General features: G+C 46.2%; 3 non-coding genes across 3 annotated transcripts; all 3 read left to right on the forward strand.

Moving 5' to 3' along the window:
* Nucleotides 1–2013: 2013 nt before the first annotated feature.
* On the forward strand, nt 2014–2085 carry trnap-agg (transfer RNA proline (anticodon AGG)). The gene has a single exon. It is a non-coding gene; the product is annotated as a tRNA-Pro (tRNA).
* An 8800-nt stretch (nt 2086–10885) lies between these two features.
* trnap-ugg (transfer RNA proline (anticodon UGG)) lies at nt 10886–10957 on the forward strand. Its single transcript has one exon. It is a non-coding gene; the product is annotated as a tRNA-Pro (tRNA).
* A 1828-nt stretch (nt 10958–12785) lies between these two features.
* On the forward strand, nt 12786–12857 carry trnap-agg (transfer RNA proline (anticodon AGG)). The gene has a single exon. It is a non-coding gene; the product is annotated as a tRNA-Pro (tRNA).
* Nucleotides 12858–14960: the final 2103 nt, after the last annotated feature.

The following is a 14960-nucleotide window of genomic DNA, read 5'->3' on the forward strand; positions in this document are numbered from 1 at the left end:
ATGATCTCGCCATCACGGTTGACAACTCCATTGTGTCCTCCTCCCAGAGCGCTAAGAACCTTGGCGTGATCCTGGACAACACCCTGTCGTTCTCAACTAACATCAAGGCGGTGGCCCGTTCCTGTAGGTTCATGCTCTACAACATCCGCAGAGTACGACCCTGCCTCACACAGGAAGCGCAGGTCCTAATCCAGGCACTTTTCATCTCCCGTCTGGATTACTGCAACTCGCTGTTGGCTGGGCTCCCTGCCTGTGCCATTAAACCCCTACAACTCATCCAGAACGCCGCAGCCCGCCTGGTGTTCAACCTTCCCAAGTTCTCTCACGTCACCCCGCTCCTCCGCTCTCTCCACTGGCTTCCAGTTGAAGCTCGCATCCGCTACAAGACCATGGTGCTTGCCTACGGAGCTGTGGGGGAACGGCACCGCAGTACCTCCAGGCTCTGATCAGGCCCTACACCCAAACAAGGACACTGCGTTCATCCACCTCTGGCCTGCTCGCCTCCCTACCACTGAGGAAGTACAGTTCCCGCTCAGCCCAGTCAAAAACTGTTCGCTGCTCTGGCCCCCCAATGGTGGAACAAACTTCCTCACGACGCCAGTGACAGCGGAGTCAATCACCACCTTCCGGAGACACCTGAAACCCCACCTCTTTAAGGAATACCTAGGATAGGATAAAGTAATCCTTCTCACCCCCCTTAAATGATTTAGGATGCACTATTGTAAAGTGGCTGTTCCACTGGATGTCATAAGGTGAATTCACCAATTTGTAAGTCGCTCTGGATAAGAGCGTCTGCCAAATGACTTAAAATGTAATGTAAATGTAAGGGTATGCTTCTCACTTAGGGTGTGAGTAGTCCTGAGTTTAAATCCCAGATGAGCCCACTTTTTGAGAAAATATGTGATAGATGTATTTAGGGTTGTCCTAAGTGAGTTAGTATATTGAAAGATCAAAAACAAAGTGGGGAGAAAAATCTGCCAATAGGAAAAAGGTAGACTGTAAGTAGCAAATATGGATATCTGTAGGCCCTTTGGTAAAACAGAGATATAAAACAATATCCAGTCAGTATGGAATATAATGTACAGTGGCGTAATGTCAACGAGTGACTTTGAATTGTGTGACAGACAGTAATATAGATACATCAACTAGAATCTTCTCTAAATTGCCCATGCTTCAAAATGGATCCTGCATTATCCTTACATACAGTATATAATACTGAACTGCACCTACCAGTGAAAGACCTGTGAGAGATCCATCAAACACGTTACTCCCATAGGACATATATCCTGTCCAGCCAAATGCTACCACCTTCAGCGCCATCTCCAGCAGGTAGTAAAGGATGAAGAAACAGTTGATTGTCTGAAAAAACAGATCAGTGGGGGCTGCTGAGGGGAGGACGGTTCATAATAATGGCTGAACGGAGGAAATGGAATGGCATCAAACCACCTGCTTGATGTATTTGATACCTTTCCACAGATTCCCTTCCAGTCATTACCACGGGCCTGTCCTCCCCAATTAAAGGTGCCACCAACCTCCTGTGACAGAGATACATATAAAGTCTGTGAATTGCATGGAGCTATTGACATAAACTGTGCAAGACCCATACCTGCTATACATGAGTCATTCATGTCGGCAGTGCACTGCAGGCACAGTAACTAATGTCTACTTGTAACTACTACTTGTAGTACATTTTATGTTCAAATGGCCTTAAATGTTGAGCCTCTAAATAGTAGTTGTCTGGGTCAGAGAGATTCTTCTCACAGTCAATCACCAGGAGATTCTAGAGTAACATTGATGACGCTTCGATGCATATACAGAAGACTTAATACATGCATATACAGTAGACATAATACATGCATATACCGTACTGTGTTTGTGCAGAGTCTAGAATAGCCACTAGGTGGCAGTCTCTGAGCAGTTTTACTGAGCATGCAACAGCATCAACTTGAGAGGAATTCCATATGCACGTGGCATGCAATGGAATTTAAACTCTTGGTTGTTAACTGTTTGACAGGCTCGTTGGTCTAGGGGTATGATTCTCGCTTAGGGTGCGAGAGGTCCCGGGTTCAAATCCCGGACGAGCCCTCCTTTTAAGTTGTCAAGCAACTTACAGTATGAACAGGCCAACATAGAGTGTACAAAGCACAGTAGTGTACATTCACTAAAGCATCTCTATCAACAATATTACTGTGAATAAGTAGCCTGGAATCTTAACTCATAAGCTCTGTTTCAATATTGTTATGGTGAAACAAAGCATGTCAGTTAGGATTCCAGGCTAGTATCATAACTAAGAGCTGTTAGGATCAAGCAGAAAAACAAATATCTAAGTTAATACGTGAAATATTGTGACATTGTGAACTTGTGACAGAGTGACACAGATACAGATAACATTGGCCAGGGGCACGTTCCCCACCACAGTGACCACACGTTCCCCACCACAGTGACCACACGTTCCCCACCACAGTGACCACACGTTCCCCACCACAGTGACCACACGTTCCCCACCACAGTGACCACACGTTCCCCACCACAGTAACCACACGTTCCCCACCAGAGTTACATAATGCTGACTGAAGATAAACTGAACCTTGCGCAGGAACTTAGACGAGTACTCAGGCAATGGAGGATGCTACAGAGGGAAACAATGACTTCAATCTGCTGTTCAGTCTCCTTTCACAATAACTTTCAAGTTTGCTTCTGTCCAAATGTTTGCTTCCGTTGCAAATGCAAGCACAAAGGAAAATGATGAAAGTCTGCTTGGAGTTAGACTGAAAGTCTGCCAACTGCATAGTTTTGAAGAAATGAACATTGTCGTAGAGATGAAATATAAATACCTGTTTGATCCTGTCCTTGTCCAGCTCATCAAACAGTCTCTGGAAGGCCTCCTTGGGGATGAAGCCACTGGATGACTGAGACGCTTTCTGAGGAAATTACACTTTTAGAATCTTTTGACGTACCAAAAGTGTTCACAATTCAGAGGTGTGGCCATGTTCATATATAACTTCATAAAACATGTTGTTTAACGCTATGTATTACAGTATGTTGTTTCAGGTAAGGAGGGAACCATCTCACCTTCATGATGGCATCTCTGTAATAACCTGTTGTATGTTAATAAACTAAACACCACAAAGGGGTCCTGTCTTACACGGTAACATCCTCAGAGAAGGTAGGATCCTGGCTCTGACAGTGCAGCAGCTCAAAAGCTGTCCTGACGCCCAGATGTCTCCTCAAGATGGATGTCTGGATTGACATCTGCTAAATAAAGGGTTGTCAATCAATAACATTTATTTACAAAGCCCTTCTTACGTCAGCAGATGTCTCAAAGTGCTGTACAGAAACTCAGCCTAAAACCCCAAACAGCAAGCAATGCAGGTGTAGAAGCACGGTGGCTGGTTAAAACTCAGTCCAGACACAGCGTTCGGTCCCGCTACATGGGAGGAGATATCTTCTGCGCCGGCCCAGACCAGGCACAACGGTCAACTCAGCTCCATGGGAGGAGATATCTTCTGCGCCGGCCCAGACCAGGCACAACGGTCAACTCAGCTCCATGGGAGGAGATATCTTCTGCGCCGGCCCAGACCAGGCACAACGGTCAACTCAGCTCCATGGGAGGAGATATCTTCTGCGCCTCGGCCCAGACCAGGCACAACGGTCAACTCAGCTCCATGGGAGGAGATATCTTATGCGCCGGCCCAGACCAGGCACAACGGTCAACTCAGCTCCATGGGAGGAGATATCTTCTGCGCCGGCCCAGACCAGGCACAACGGTCAACTCAGCTCCATGGGAGGAGATATCTTCTGCGCCGGCCCAGACCAGGCACAACGGTCAACTCAGCTCCATGTCCGGAGCCTTCTTCAGCGCCGGTGCCCATAAGGAATGTAAACAAATGTACTATAATAGTGTTGATAAACAAAGTAATGTACAGAAACTGTATTTCAAAATTCAGCTCATGGTGGAAAAATAACATGTTATTGCTTCATGTACAGCATCTTCGTTGAGGACCACAACCTGTTGAATGTACAGCTCCTCATATGTGTGAAGGGAAACATGTAGAGAACATGGGCTTAATTGAATGATCTTACTCTGTGTATGTGTGTGAGAGAGAGAGAGAGCGAGCGATTTTGAAGAACTTACCATGTCCCTGTGTCCCCCAATAGAAAGGTGTTTCTTTTGGAGCCCTGTAATTGTCTGTTCCAGAATGAACCCCCCCTAAGAACCAGGGGGAAACTCTCCATCATCACCACAATGTTGCTCAACAAGTTAATATCAGGAGACTAAGAAAATAAAGGAAAGGAACGCTTACATTTTTCTCCATCCTTAAATCTTCTCAGCGAGTTCATTTTCATAATCTACACACATCTCACTTAAATGTAGGGTTCCTATGCCTTTTGTTGTTCTGATAGTGCTTTTCATGTGGTGGTGTGTCACTCTTGTTGTGATGTGTGTGTCATCCTATGTTTATATTGTATTTATTTTTTAAATCCCAGTCCCCTGTCCCCGCAGGAGGCCTTTTGCCTTTTGGTAGGCCGTCATTATAAATAATAATGTATTCTTAACTGACTTCCCTAGTTAAATAAAGGTTAAATAAAATACATTTAAAAAAATTCTAATAAATTCTGACAATTATTTGTTACTCATTCGCTGAAGACTACAATAAGCAACACATAAAATGGTCGGGACATGAAAAACTGTAACAAGCGTCTACCACAGAGTTGGTTCATCTGGCCAGTTTTCAATCCAAATATGAAATGTTTTTCTTTGTTGGGAAATAAACTACCGTCATTGGGACACACTTCTATGGACATGAACAGTACATTGCCCAGTGACTAACCAGTGAAACTGTCACGTTTGTCTTGGTATTCTCGGACCAAGGCGCAGCGTACGTAGACTTCCACATGTTTATTAAATGAAACTCTCAAAAACAATAAACGGCCAATGAAACGTGCAGCAAATGCAGTGCCTCCGCTCCCAAAGTTGCGGACTCCGGCCGCAAAACCTGACTCTATAGGGGAAGGTCCGGGTGGGCGTCTAGCGTCGGTGAAGTACCCACTCCGCTCGTGGATTTGCCAGCATCGGTGGCAGCTCTGGTGCAGGATTTTGCCCCCACCCAGACGACGTGTCCAGCCATGGAACAGGGTAGAACGCCGTGCTTGGACTGGGCATTGGCGCAGAAGAGGGCCCCGGCTATGGAGCTGGGTTGTACGCCGCACCCGGACTGGGCACCAGCGACGAAGAAGGCTCCGGCCATGGAACTGATTTGACCGTCGTGCCGGGTCTGGGCCGACGCAGAGAAGGGCTCCTGCCATGGAGCTGGACTGGACACCGTGCTCGGACTGGGCATCAACGCAGAGAAGGGCTCCTGCCATGGAGCTGGACTGGACACCGTGCTCGGACTGGGCATCGGCGCAGAGAAGTGCTCCTGCCATGGAGCTGGACTGGACACCGTGCTCGGACTGGGCATCGGCGCAGAGAAGGGCTCCTGCCATGGAGCTGGACTGGACACCGTGCTCGGACTGGGCATCAACGCAGAGAAGGGCTCCTGCCATGGAGCTGGACTGGACACCGTGCTCGGACTGGGCATCAACGCAGAGAAGGGCTCCTGCCATGGAGCTGGACTGGACACCGTGCTCGGACTGGGCATCAACTCAGAGAAGGGCTCCTGCCATGGAGCTGGTCTGGACACCGTGCTCGGACTGGGCATCAACGCAGAGAAGGGCTTCTGCCATGGAGCTGGACTGGACACCGTGCTCGGACTGGGCATCGGCGCAGAGAAGGGCTCCTGCCATGGAGCTGGACTGGACGCCGTGCTCGGACTGGGCATCAACGCAGAGAAGGGCTCCTGCCATGGAGCTGGACTGGACACCGTGCTCAGACTGGGCATCAACGCAGAGAAGGGCTCCTGCCATGGAGATGGACTGGACGCCGTGCTCGGACTGGGCATCGGCGCAGAGAAGGGCTCCTGCCATGGAGCTGGACTGGACACCGTGCTCAGACTGGGCATCAACGCAGAGAAGGGCTCCTGCCATGGAGATGGACTGGACGCCGTGCTCGGACTGGGCATCGGCGCAGAGAAGGGCTCCTGCCATGGAGCTGGACTGGACGCCGTGCTCGGACTGGGCATCGGCGCAGAGAAGGGCTCCTGCCATGGAGCTGGACTGGACACCGTGCTCGGACTGGGCATCGGCGAAGAGGAAGGCTCCTGCCCTGGAACTGGAGGACCGTGGACCATCGCAGGAGGTTCCGGACTGTGGACCGTCGCAGGAGGTTCCGGACTGTGGACCGTCGCAGGAGGTTCCGGACCGTGGACCGTCTCAGGATGTTCTGGACCATGGACCGTGTCAAGAGGTTCCATACTGGGAACTGTCGAAGGAAGCTCCGGACTGGGAACCGTTGCCGGAAGCTCTGGACTGGGCACCGTCGCCGGAAGCTCCGGACTGGGAACCGTCGCCGGAAGCTCCGGACTGGGAACCGTCGCCGGAAGCTCTGGACTGGGAACCGTCGCCGGAAGCTCTGGACTGGGAACCATCGCCGGAAGCTCCGGACTGGGAACCATCGCCGGAAGCTGAGGACTGGGAACTATCTATATTTGATCCAGTCTCATGGACATACTTAGGTGTTGAAGGTGTGGGTGGGCATGCAGTTTTGCAACAACTTTCTCTTCAGTAGGCTCTGCTATCTGTTGTCTGAAAAACTAGGAGTCAAAACACAAAGGCAAACCTTATAGGGCACAGTATGTGAATCAATCAATCAAATGTATTTATTAAGCCCTTTTAACATCAGCAGACAGCAGTTGTCACAAAGTGATTTACAGTAACCCGGCCTAGTATACAGTATATAACCTGTATGAAATCGGGTCTATTCCTTTCATATCTGAAATGACAAACTTGGCAACAGAACGGAGAGTTCCATATTACATAATGCCAGGAGCACACTTCCTGTGTGTTGACAGATAATGTAATCAAGTGCAGTGGCTGCTGAGATAGCTCAGGTCTGCAATAAGGCCCAGCGCATACTGCGGCCAATCATCAACTCAATTCATTAACACTAATGGCAGGACTAAAACACAGAGCAAAGCAATAGCAAAGCCCACCTACAATGTCATGAATGCCAAGTGAAAAGGATAGCTAAAGCCTGTTCAGGGCAGACCCAAAAACACAAAGCCAAAATAAAAGCCAAAGCTAAAACCTGTTCTAAAACCACTGGTGTTCCTGGTCCTACCTGAACATCAGATGGATGGTGGTGTCATGACGTGGCCCTCTTTGGGTACAGCGAGCACCACCCCCCTCTCTGTCTTACCATTTCTCTCTCTTCCCCCTACAATCAGGCTCTGTTAGGCAGGTCATAAAATCCTAGAGGAGTTTCTCTCCTCATGGCCAGAGTATAGAGAGAGTGAGTTTCATAGGAGAATAAAGAAACCTCTTCCACATCACAGAACTTGAGAACTTGTCACGCCTTGGTCATTGTATTTTGTGTTTTCGTTATATATTTGTTCAGGCCAGTGTGTGACATGGGTTTATTGTGTTGTCGTATTGGGGTTTTTGTAGGCATTGGGATTGTGGTTGATTAGGGCTGTGTCTAGTTTAGGCTTGGCTGCCTGAGGCGGTTCTCAATCAGAGTCAGGTGATTCTTGTTGTCTCTGATGGGGAACCGTATTTAGGTAGCCTGGGTTTCACTTTGTATTTCGTGGGTGATTGTTCCTGTCTCTGTGTAGTGTTCACCAGATAGGCTGTAATTAGTTTTCACGTTCCGTTTGTTGTTTTGTATTTATTTAAGTTATTTCATGTATCGCTATCTTCTTCATTAAAGACATGAGTAACCACCACGCTGCATTTCGGTCCGACTCTCTTTCAACAAACGAAGAACGCCGTTACAGAACTGAACAATTTCCATGTTTTGGAGAATGTGTACACGGTCGGGGATGAATCCAGCTACAACCAGTCCATTTCGTTTAATGTTTGTGAAACTCATGAGAGACAATACAGCCACATTACCATAACTCTGTTTATACAAGAGTCTCAGTTGGGAGGCTTGCGTCTTATTGTTGTATAAAATGAATGAGTAAAGATTAAACTATTTGTGAAATTATGCAGCTGGAGGCAGGGCTTTCTCCTATAGAGCTCCATTTTTATGGAATTGTCTGCCTACCCATGTGAGAGACGCAAACTCGGTCTCAACCTTTAAGTCTTTACTGAAGACTCATCTCTTCAGTGGGTCATATGATTGAGTGTAGTCTGGCCCAGGAGTGTGAAGGTGAACAGAAAGGCACTGGAGCAACGAAACGCCCTTGCTGTCTCTGCCTGGTCGGTTCCCATCTTTCCACTGGGATTCTCTGTCTCTAACCCTATTACAGGGGCTGAGTCACTGGCTTACTGGTGCTCTTTCTTTCCGTCCCTAGGAATGGTACGTCACTTGAGTGGGTTGAGTCACTAATGTGATCTTCCTATCTGGGTTGGCGCCCCCCCTTGGGTTGTGCCGTGGCGGAGATCTTTGTGGGCTATACTCGGCCTTGCCTCAGGATGGTAAGTTGGTGGTTGAAGATATCCCTCTAGTGGTGTGGGGGCTGTGCTTTGGCAAAGTGGATGGGGTTATAGCCTTCCTGTTTGGCCCTGTCCGGGGGTATCATCCGATGGGGCCACAGTGTCTCCTGACCCCTCCTGTCTCAGCCTCCAGTATTTATGCTGCAGTAGTTTATGTGTCGGGGGGCTAGGGTCAGTTTGTTATATCTGGAGTATTTCTCCTGTCTTATCCAGTGTCCTGTGTGAATTTAAGTATGCTCTGTCTAAATCTCTCTTTCTCTCTTTCTTTCTCTCTCTCTCGGAGGACCTGAGCCCTCGGACCATGCCTCTGGACTACCTGACATGATGACTCCTTGCTGTGCCCAGTCCATCTGGCCATGCTGCTGATCCAGTTTCAACTGTTCTGCCTGCGGCTCTGGAACCCTGACCTTTTCACCAGGCATGCTACCTTGTCGTGCGGCTGATCCAGTTTCAACTGTTCTGCCTGCGGCTATGGAACCCTGACCTTTTCACCGGAAATGCTACCTTGTCGTGCTGCTGCTTCAGTTTCAACTGTTCTGCCTGCGGCTATGGAACCCTGACCAGTGATGATTATTTGACCATGCTGGCCATCTATGAACGTTTGAACATCTTGAACTGTTCTGAGGACAAAAAGGGGTGCAACTCAATATTAGGAACATGCCTGAGATGAGAAGCAGGTACGGGGAGTCAACATTTTAAACAGGAACAAACAGGTTACAATAGAGACACAACGTCGGCACAGCGGGTAAAAAACACATATGGCAATCAATGTTGAACGACCAGATCCCATCAATGCAATCAGCCTTGTCTCAGGATGGTAAGTTGGTGGTTGAAGATATCCCTCTAGTGGTGTGGGGGCTGTGCTTTGGCAAAGTGGGTGGGGTTATATCCTTCCTTTTTGGCCCTGTCCGGGGGTGTCCTCAGATGGGGCCACAGTGTCTCCTGGCCCCTCCTGTCTCAGCCTCCAGTATTTATGCTACAGTGGTTTATGTGTCGGGGGGCTAGGGTCAGTTTGTTATATCTGGAGTACTTCTCCTGTCCTATTCGGTGTCCTGCGTGAATTTAAGTGTGCTCTCTCTAATTCTCTCTTTCTCTCTTTCTTTCTCTCTCTCGGAGGACCTGAGCCCTAGGACCATGCCTCAGGACTACCTGACATGATGACTCCTTGCTGTGCCCAGTCCACCTGGCCGTGCTGCTGCTCCAGTTTCAACTGTTCTGCCTTATTATTATTGGACCATGCTGGTCATTTATGAACATTTGAACATCTTGGCCATGTTCTGTTATAATCTCCACCCGGCACAGCCAGAAGAGGACTGGCCACCCCACATAGCCTGGTTCCTCTCTAGGTTTCTTCCTAGGTTTTGGCCTTTCTAGGGAGTTTTTCCTAGCCACCGTGCTTCTACACCTGCATTGCTTGCTGTTTGGGATTTTAGGCTGGGTTTCTGTACAGCACTTTGAGATATCAGCTGATGTACGAAGGGCTATGTAAACACATTTGATTTGATTTGATTTGGGGAGCATGGCGCCCTCGAATGCCAGTGGGGAAGAGCGGGAGCAGGCATGACAAACTTAAATTGGGTGATACTCTCTGCAAAGTCATCAAAGTTGTTTGACCAGTAACCAAGCTGTTCATAAGAACCACATTGTAGAGTTTTGTTTACAATCATTTTCATGATTCTGAGGTCAGCGGTAGTGCTGTACGAAATAGATAATACATGTAGGCAGGAAATAGGTTGTTTATAGGAAATAGGTAGTTTATTGTTGATGCTCGATTAAAAGCTGTGATTTCTGAGATATCATATCTCCTTCATACCTCAGGTTACTAGTAGGTGCTATGATAGTGCCTTTGAACGACCAGACCCCAAGCACAGCAAATACATAATAATCCACCTGCAAACAACGACGGCACTTCTTTACAATCGTACCAGTCTAACAGCTCTGGTATGACTTCTGTTATGTACGTACTGGTTTTGACAGTGTTATGTAGCCCTTATGACCTATGACAAAGGAGTCAAGAAAAGTGTTCTGGAATATGTTAAGGTATGGTTATAGTTCTACTGGATATTTCAGCTCTTTTGTGTTGAATATGACAATATATTATTGAGTTATACATCAGAGGAAATATATACAATATATAATATGATATATGGTATAACTGACAAATGTAATGTTTTCTAAGTGTCAGAACTTTACTGGAGTGATGATGCAGTACACATCATCACCAGTAGAGGTGAGTAAAGTAACAAAGTTTCACTAAGGACACGCCTCAGATTTCACACACACCTGACATCAGTGACAGGGCAGATGGGAGCAAACTTATAGTCTGTGTTTACCTTTCTTTCAACAAGGCTCGTTGGTCTAGGGGTATGATTCTCGCTTTGGGTGCGAGAGGTCCCGGGTTCAAATCCCGGACGAGCCCTTCTTTTCTGAGCACTACAGGCTTGTTGTACTGTCCAAGATAATGATTGTCTCCTTGGGAAAGTGGAGATGACTGTGCATATTCAGCAGAAACAGTGACATTCAGTCATGTATTGGTTTCTATAACAAACAGCAGGCTCACAGGATACCAATGTCGTCTATACTTGTATTATGAGAACAAGCCGAATGACTGGTCGTATAACTGGCAAGTCTAATTAGATAAATACAGGGTGTCGAAAGTGTTCCACAGGGATGCTGTCCCATGTTGACTCCAATGCAGTTGTGTGTTTTCTCTGAGAGCTGGTCTCTCTAGGAACCTTCTGATGTCGAGTTGAGTGCTGTACCCATCCATCATGTTGCCATGGTTGGTCACAGTTGTGTTAAGTTGGTTGGATGTCCTTTGGGTGGCGGACCATTGTTGACACACACGGGAAACTGTTGAGAGTGAACAAAACAGCAGCATTGCAGTTCTTGACACAATCAGACCGGTGCGCCTGGCACCTACTATCATACCCCATTCAAAGGCACTTCAATATTTTGTGTTGTCCGTTCACCCTCTGAATGGCACACATACAGAATACGTCTCAAGGCTTAAAAATCCTCCTTTATCCTGTCTCCTCCCCTTCATCTACACTGATTGAACTGAATTTAACAGGTGACATCAATATGGGATGATAGACTTCAGCTGGATTCAACAGATCAGTTTATGTCATGGAAAGAGCAGGTGTTCATAATGTTTTGTAAACACAGACTATTTATTTACATTTATGTAACTTTTATTTAACTAGGCAAGTCAGTTCAGAACAAATTCTTATTTATAATGACGGCCTACCCTGGCCAAACTCGGACGGCGCTGGGCCAATTGTGCACCGCCCAATGCGACTCCCAATCACGGCCGGATGTGATACAAATCCCGGACGAGAACCTCCTTTTAAGAAGTCAAATGACTTACAGACTACACATAGTCCACATGACAGACTACATACAGTCTATGACAGACTTGGTAAGTCTATGTCATGGAAGGAGCAGGTGTTCCTAATGTTTTGTGCACTCGGTGTATGTAAAACTCACCCAAAAGTGTCAGTTACCATTAGAGAGTGGTAAGGAGAGTCTAATAGCCAAAACCTGCCACATCACAGATTCTGGAAGTTAACTCACAGGCTGATGAGGAGAAGGGGATGGGAAAAGTGTAACGATCGGGTGGGTTTCCCTAAGCAGGATTGTTGGTTTAAGGGTATGCTTCTCACTTAGGGTGTGAGTAGTCCTGGGTTTAAATCCCAGATGAGCCCAGCTTTTGAGAAAATATGTGATAGATGTATTTAGGGTTGTCCTAGGTGAGTTAGTATATTGAAAGATCACAAACAAAGTGGGGAGAAGAATCTTGCCAATAGGAAAAATGTTGACTGTAAGTAGCAAATGTGGATATCTGTAGGCAGTCATTCATGTCGGCAGTGCACTGCAGGCACAGTAACTAATGTCTACTTGTAACTACTACTTGTAGTACATTTTATGTTCAAATGGCCTTAAATGTTGAGCCTCTAAATAGTAGTTGTCTCGTCCAGAGAGATTCTTCTCACAGTCAATCACCAGGAGATTCTAGAGTAACATTGATGACGCTTCGATGCATATACAGAAGACTTAATACATGCATATACAGTAGACATAATACATGCACATAGAGTACTGTGTTTGTGCAGAGTCTAGAATAGCCACTAGGTGGCAGTCTCTGAGCAGTTTTACTGAGCATGCAACAGCATCAACTTGAGAGGAATTCCATATGCACGTGGCATGCAATGGAATTTAAACTCTTGGTTGTTAACTGTTTGACAGGCTCGTTGGTCTAGGGGTATGATTCTCGCTTAGGGTGCGAGAGGTCCCGGGTTCAAATCCCGGACGAGCCCTCCTTTTAAGTTTTCAAGCAACTTACAGTATGACCAGGCCAACATAGAGTGTACAAAGCACAGTAGTGTACATTCACTAAAGCATCTCTATCATCAATATTACTGTGAATAAGTACCCTGGAATCTTAACTCATAAGCTCTGTTTCAATATTGTTATGGTGAAACAAAGCATGTCAGTTAGGATTCCAGGCTAGTATCATAACTTAGAGCTGTTAGGATCATGCAGAAAAACAAATATCTAAGTTAATACGTGAAATACTGTAACATTGTGAACTTGTGACATAGTGAACTCACACAAATACAGATAACATTGGCAAGGGCCACATTCCCCACCACAGTGACATAATGTTGACTGAAGATAAACTGAACCTTGTGCAGGAACTTAGACGAGTACTCGGGCAATGGAGGATGCTACAGAGGGAAACAATGACTTCAATCTGCTGTTCAGTCTCCTTTCACAATAACTTTTCAGATTTGCTTCTGTCCAAGTGTTTGCTTCCGTTGCAAATGCAAGCACAAAGGAAAATGGTGAAAGTCTGCTTGGAGTTAGACTGACAGTCTGCCAACTGCATAGTTTTGAAGAAATGAACATTGTCGTAGAGATGAAATATAAATACCTGTTTGATCCTGTCCTTGTCCAGCTCATCAAACAGTCTCTGGAAGGCCTCCTTGGGGATGAAGCCACTGGATGACTGAGACGCTTTCTGAGGAAATTACACTTTTTGAATCTTTTGACGTACCAAAAGTGTTCACAATTCAGAGGTCTGGCCATGTACATATATAACTTCATAAAACAGAGCGTTGTTTAACGCTATGTATTACAGTATGTTGTTTCAGGTAAGGAGGGAACCATCTCACCTTCATGATGGCATCTCTGTAATAACCTGTTGTATGTTAATAAACTAAACACCACAAAGGGGTCCTGTCTTACACGGTAACATCCTCAGAGAAGGTAGGTTCCTGGCTCTGACAGTGCAGCAGCTCAAAAGCTGTCCTGACGCCCAGATGTCTCCTCAGGATGGATGTCTGGATTGACATCTGCTAAATAAAGGGTTATCAATCAATAACATTTATTTACAAAGCCCTTCTTACGTCAGCAGATGTCTCAAAGTGCTGTACAGAAACTCAGCCTAAAACCCCAAACAGCAAGCAATGCAGGTGTAGAAGCACGGTGGCTAGTTAAAACTCAGTCCAGATACAGCGTTCGGTCCCGCTCCATGGGAGGAGATATCTTCTGCGCCGGCCCAGACCAGGCACAACGGTCAACTCAGCTCCATGTCCGGAGCCTTCTTCAGCGCCGGTGCCCATAAGGAATGTAAACAAATGTACTATAATAGTGTTGATAAACAAAGTAATGTACAGAAACTGTATTTCAAAAGCAGCTCATGGTGGAAAATAACATGTTATTCCTTCATGTACAGCATCTTCGTTGAGGACCACAACCTGTTGAATGTACAGCTCCTCATATGTGTGAAGGGAAACATGTAGAGAACATTGGCTTAATTGAATGATCTTACTCTTTGTATGTGTGTGAGAGAGAGAGAGAGAGCGAGCGATTTTGAAGAACTTACCATGTCCCTGTGTCCCCCAATAGAAAGGTGTTTCTTTTGGAGCCCTGTAATTGTCTGTTCCAGAATGAACCCCCCTAAGAACCAGGGGGAAACTCTCCATCATCACCACAATGTTGCTCAACAAGTTAATATCAGGAGACTAAGAAAATAAAGGAAAGGAACGCTTACATTTTTCTCCATCCTTAAATCTTCTCAGCGAGTTCATTTTCATAATCTACACACATCTCACTTAAATGTAGGGTTCCTATGCCTTTTGTTGTTCTGATAGTGCTTTTCATGTGGTGGTGTTTCACTCTTGTTGTGATGTGTGTGTCATCCTATGTTTATATTGTATTTAAAAAAAAATCCCAGTCCCCTGTCCCCGCAGGAGGCCTTTTGCCTTTTGGTAGGCCGTCATTGTAAATAATAATTTATTCTTAACTGACTTGCCTAGTTAAATAAAGGTTAAATAAAATACATTTAAAAAAATCCAAACAAATTTGGACAATTATTTGTTACTCATTCGCTGAAGACTACAATAAGCAACACATAA

This window comes from Oncorhynchus masou, unplaced genomic scaffold (assembly GCF_036934945.1).
Source record: "Oncorhynchus masou masou isolate Uvic2021 unplaced genomic scaffold, UVic_Omas_1.1 unplaced_scaffold_4247, whole genome shotgun sequence".
Classification (NCBI taxonomy): domain Eukaryota; kingdom Metazoa; phylum Chordata; class Actinopteri; order Salmoniformes; family Salmonidae; genus Oncorhynchus; species Oncorhynchus masou.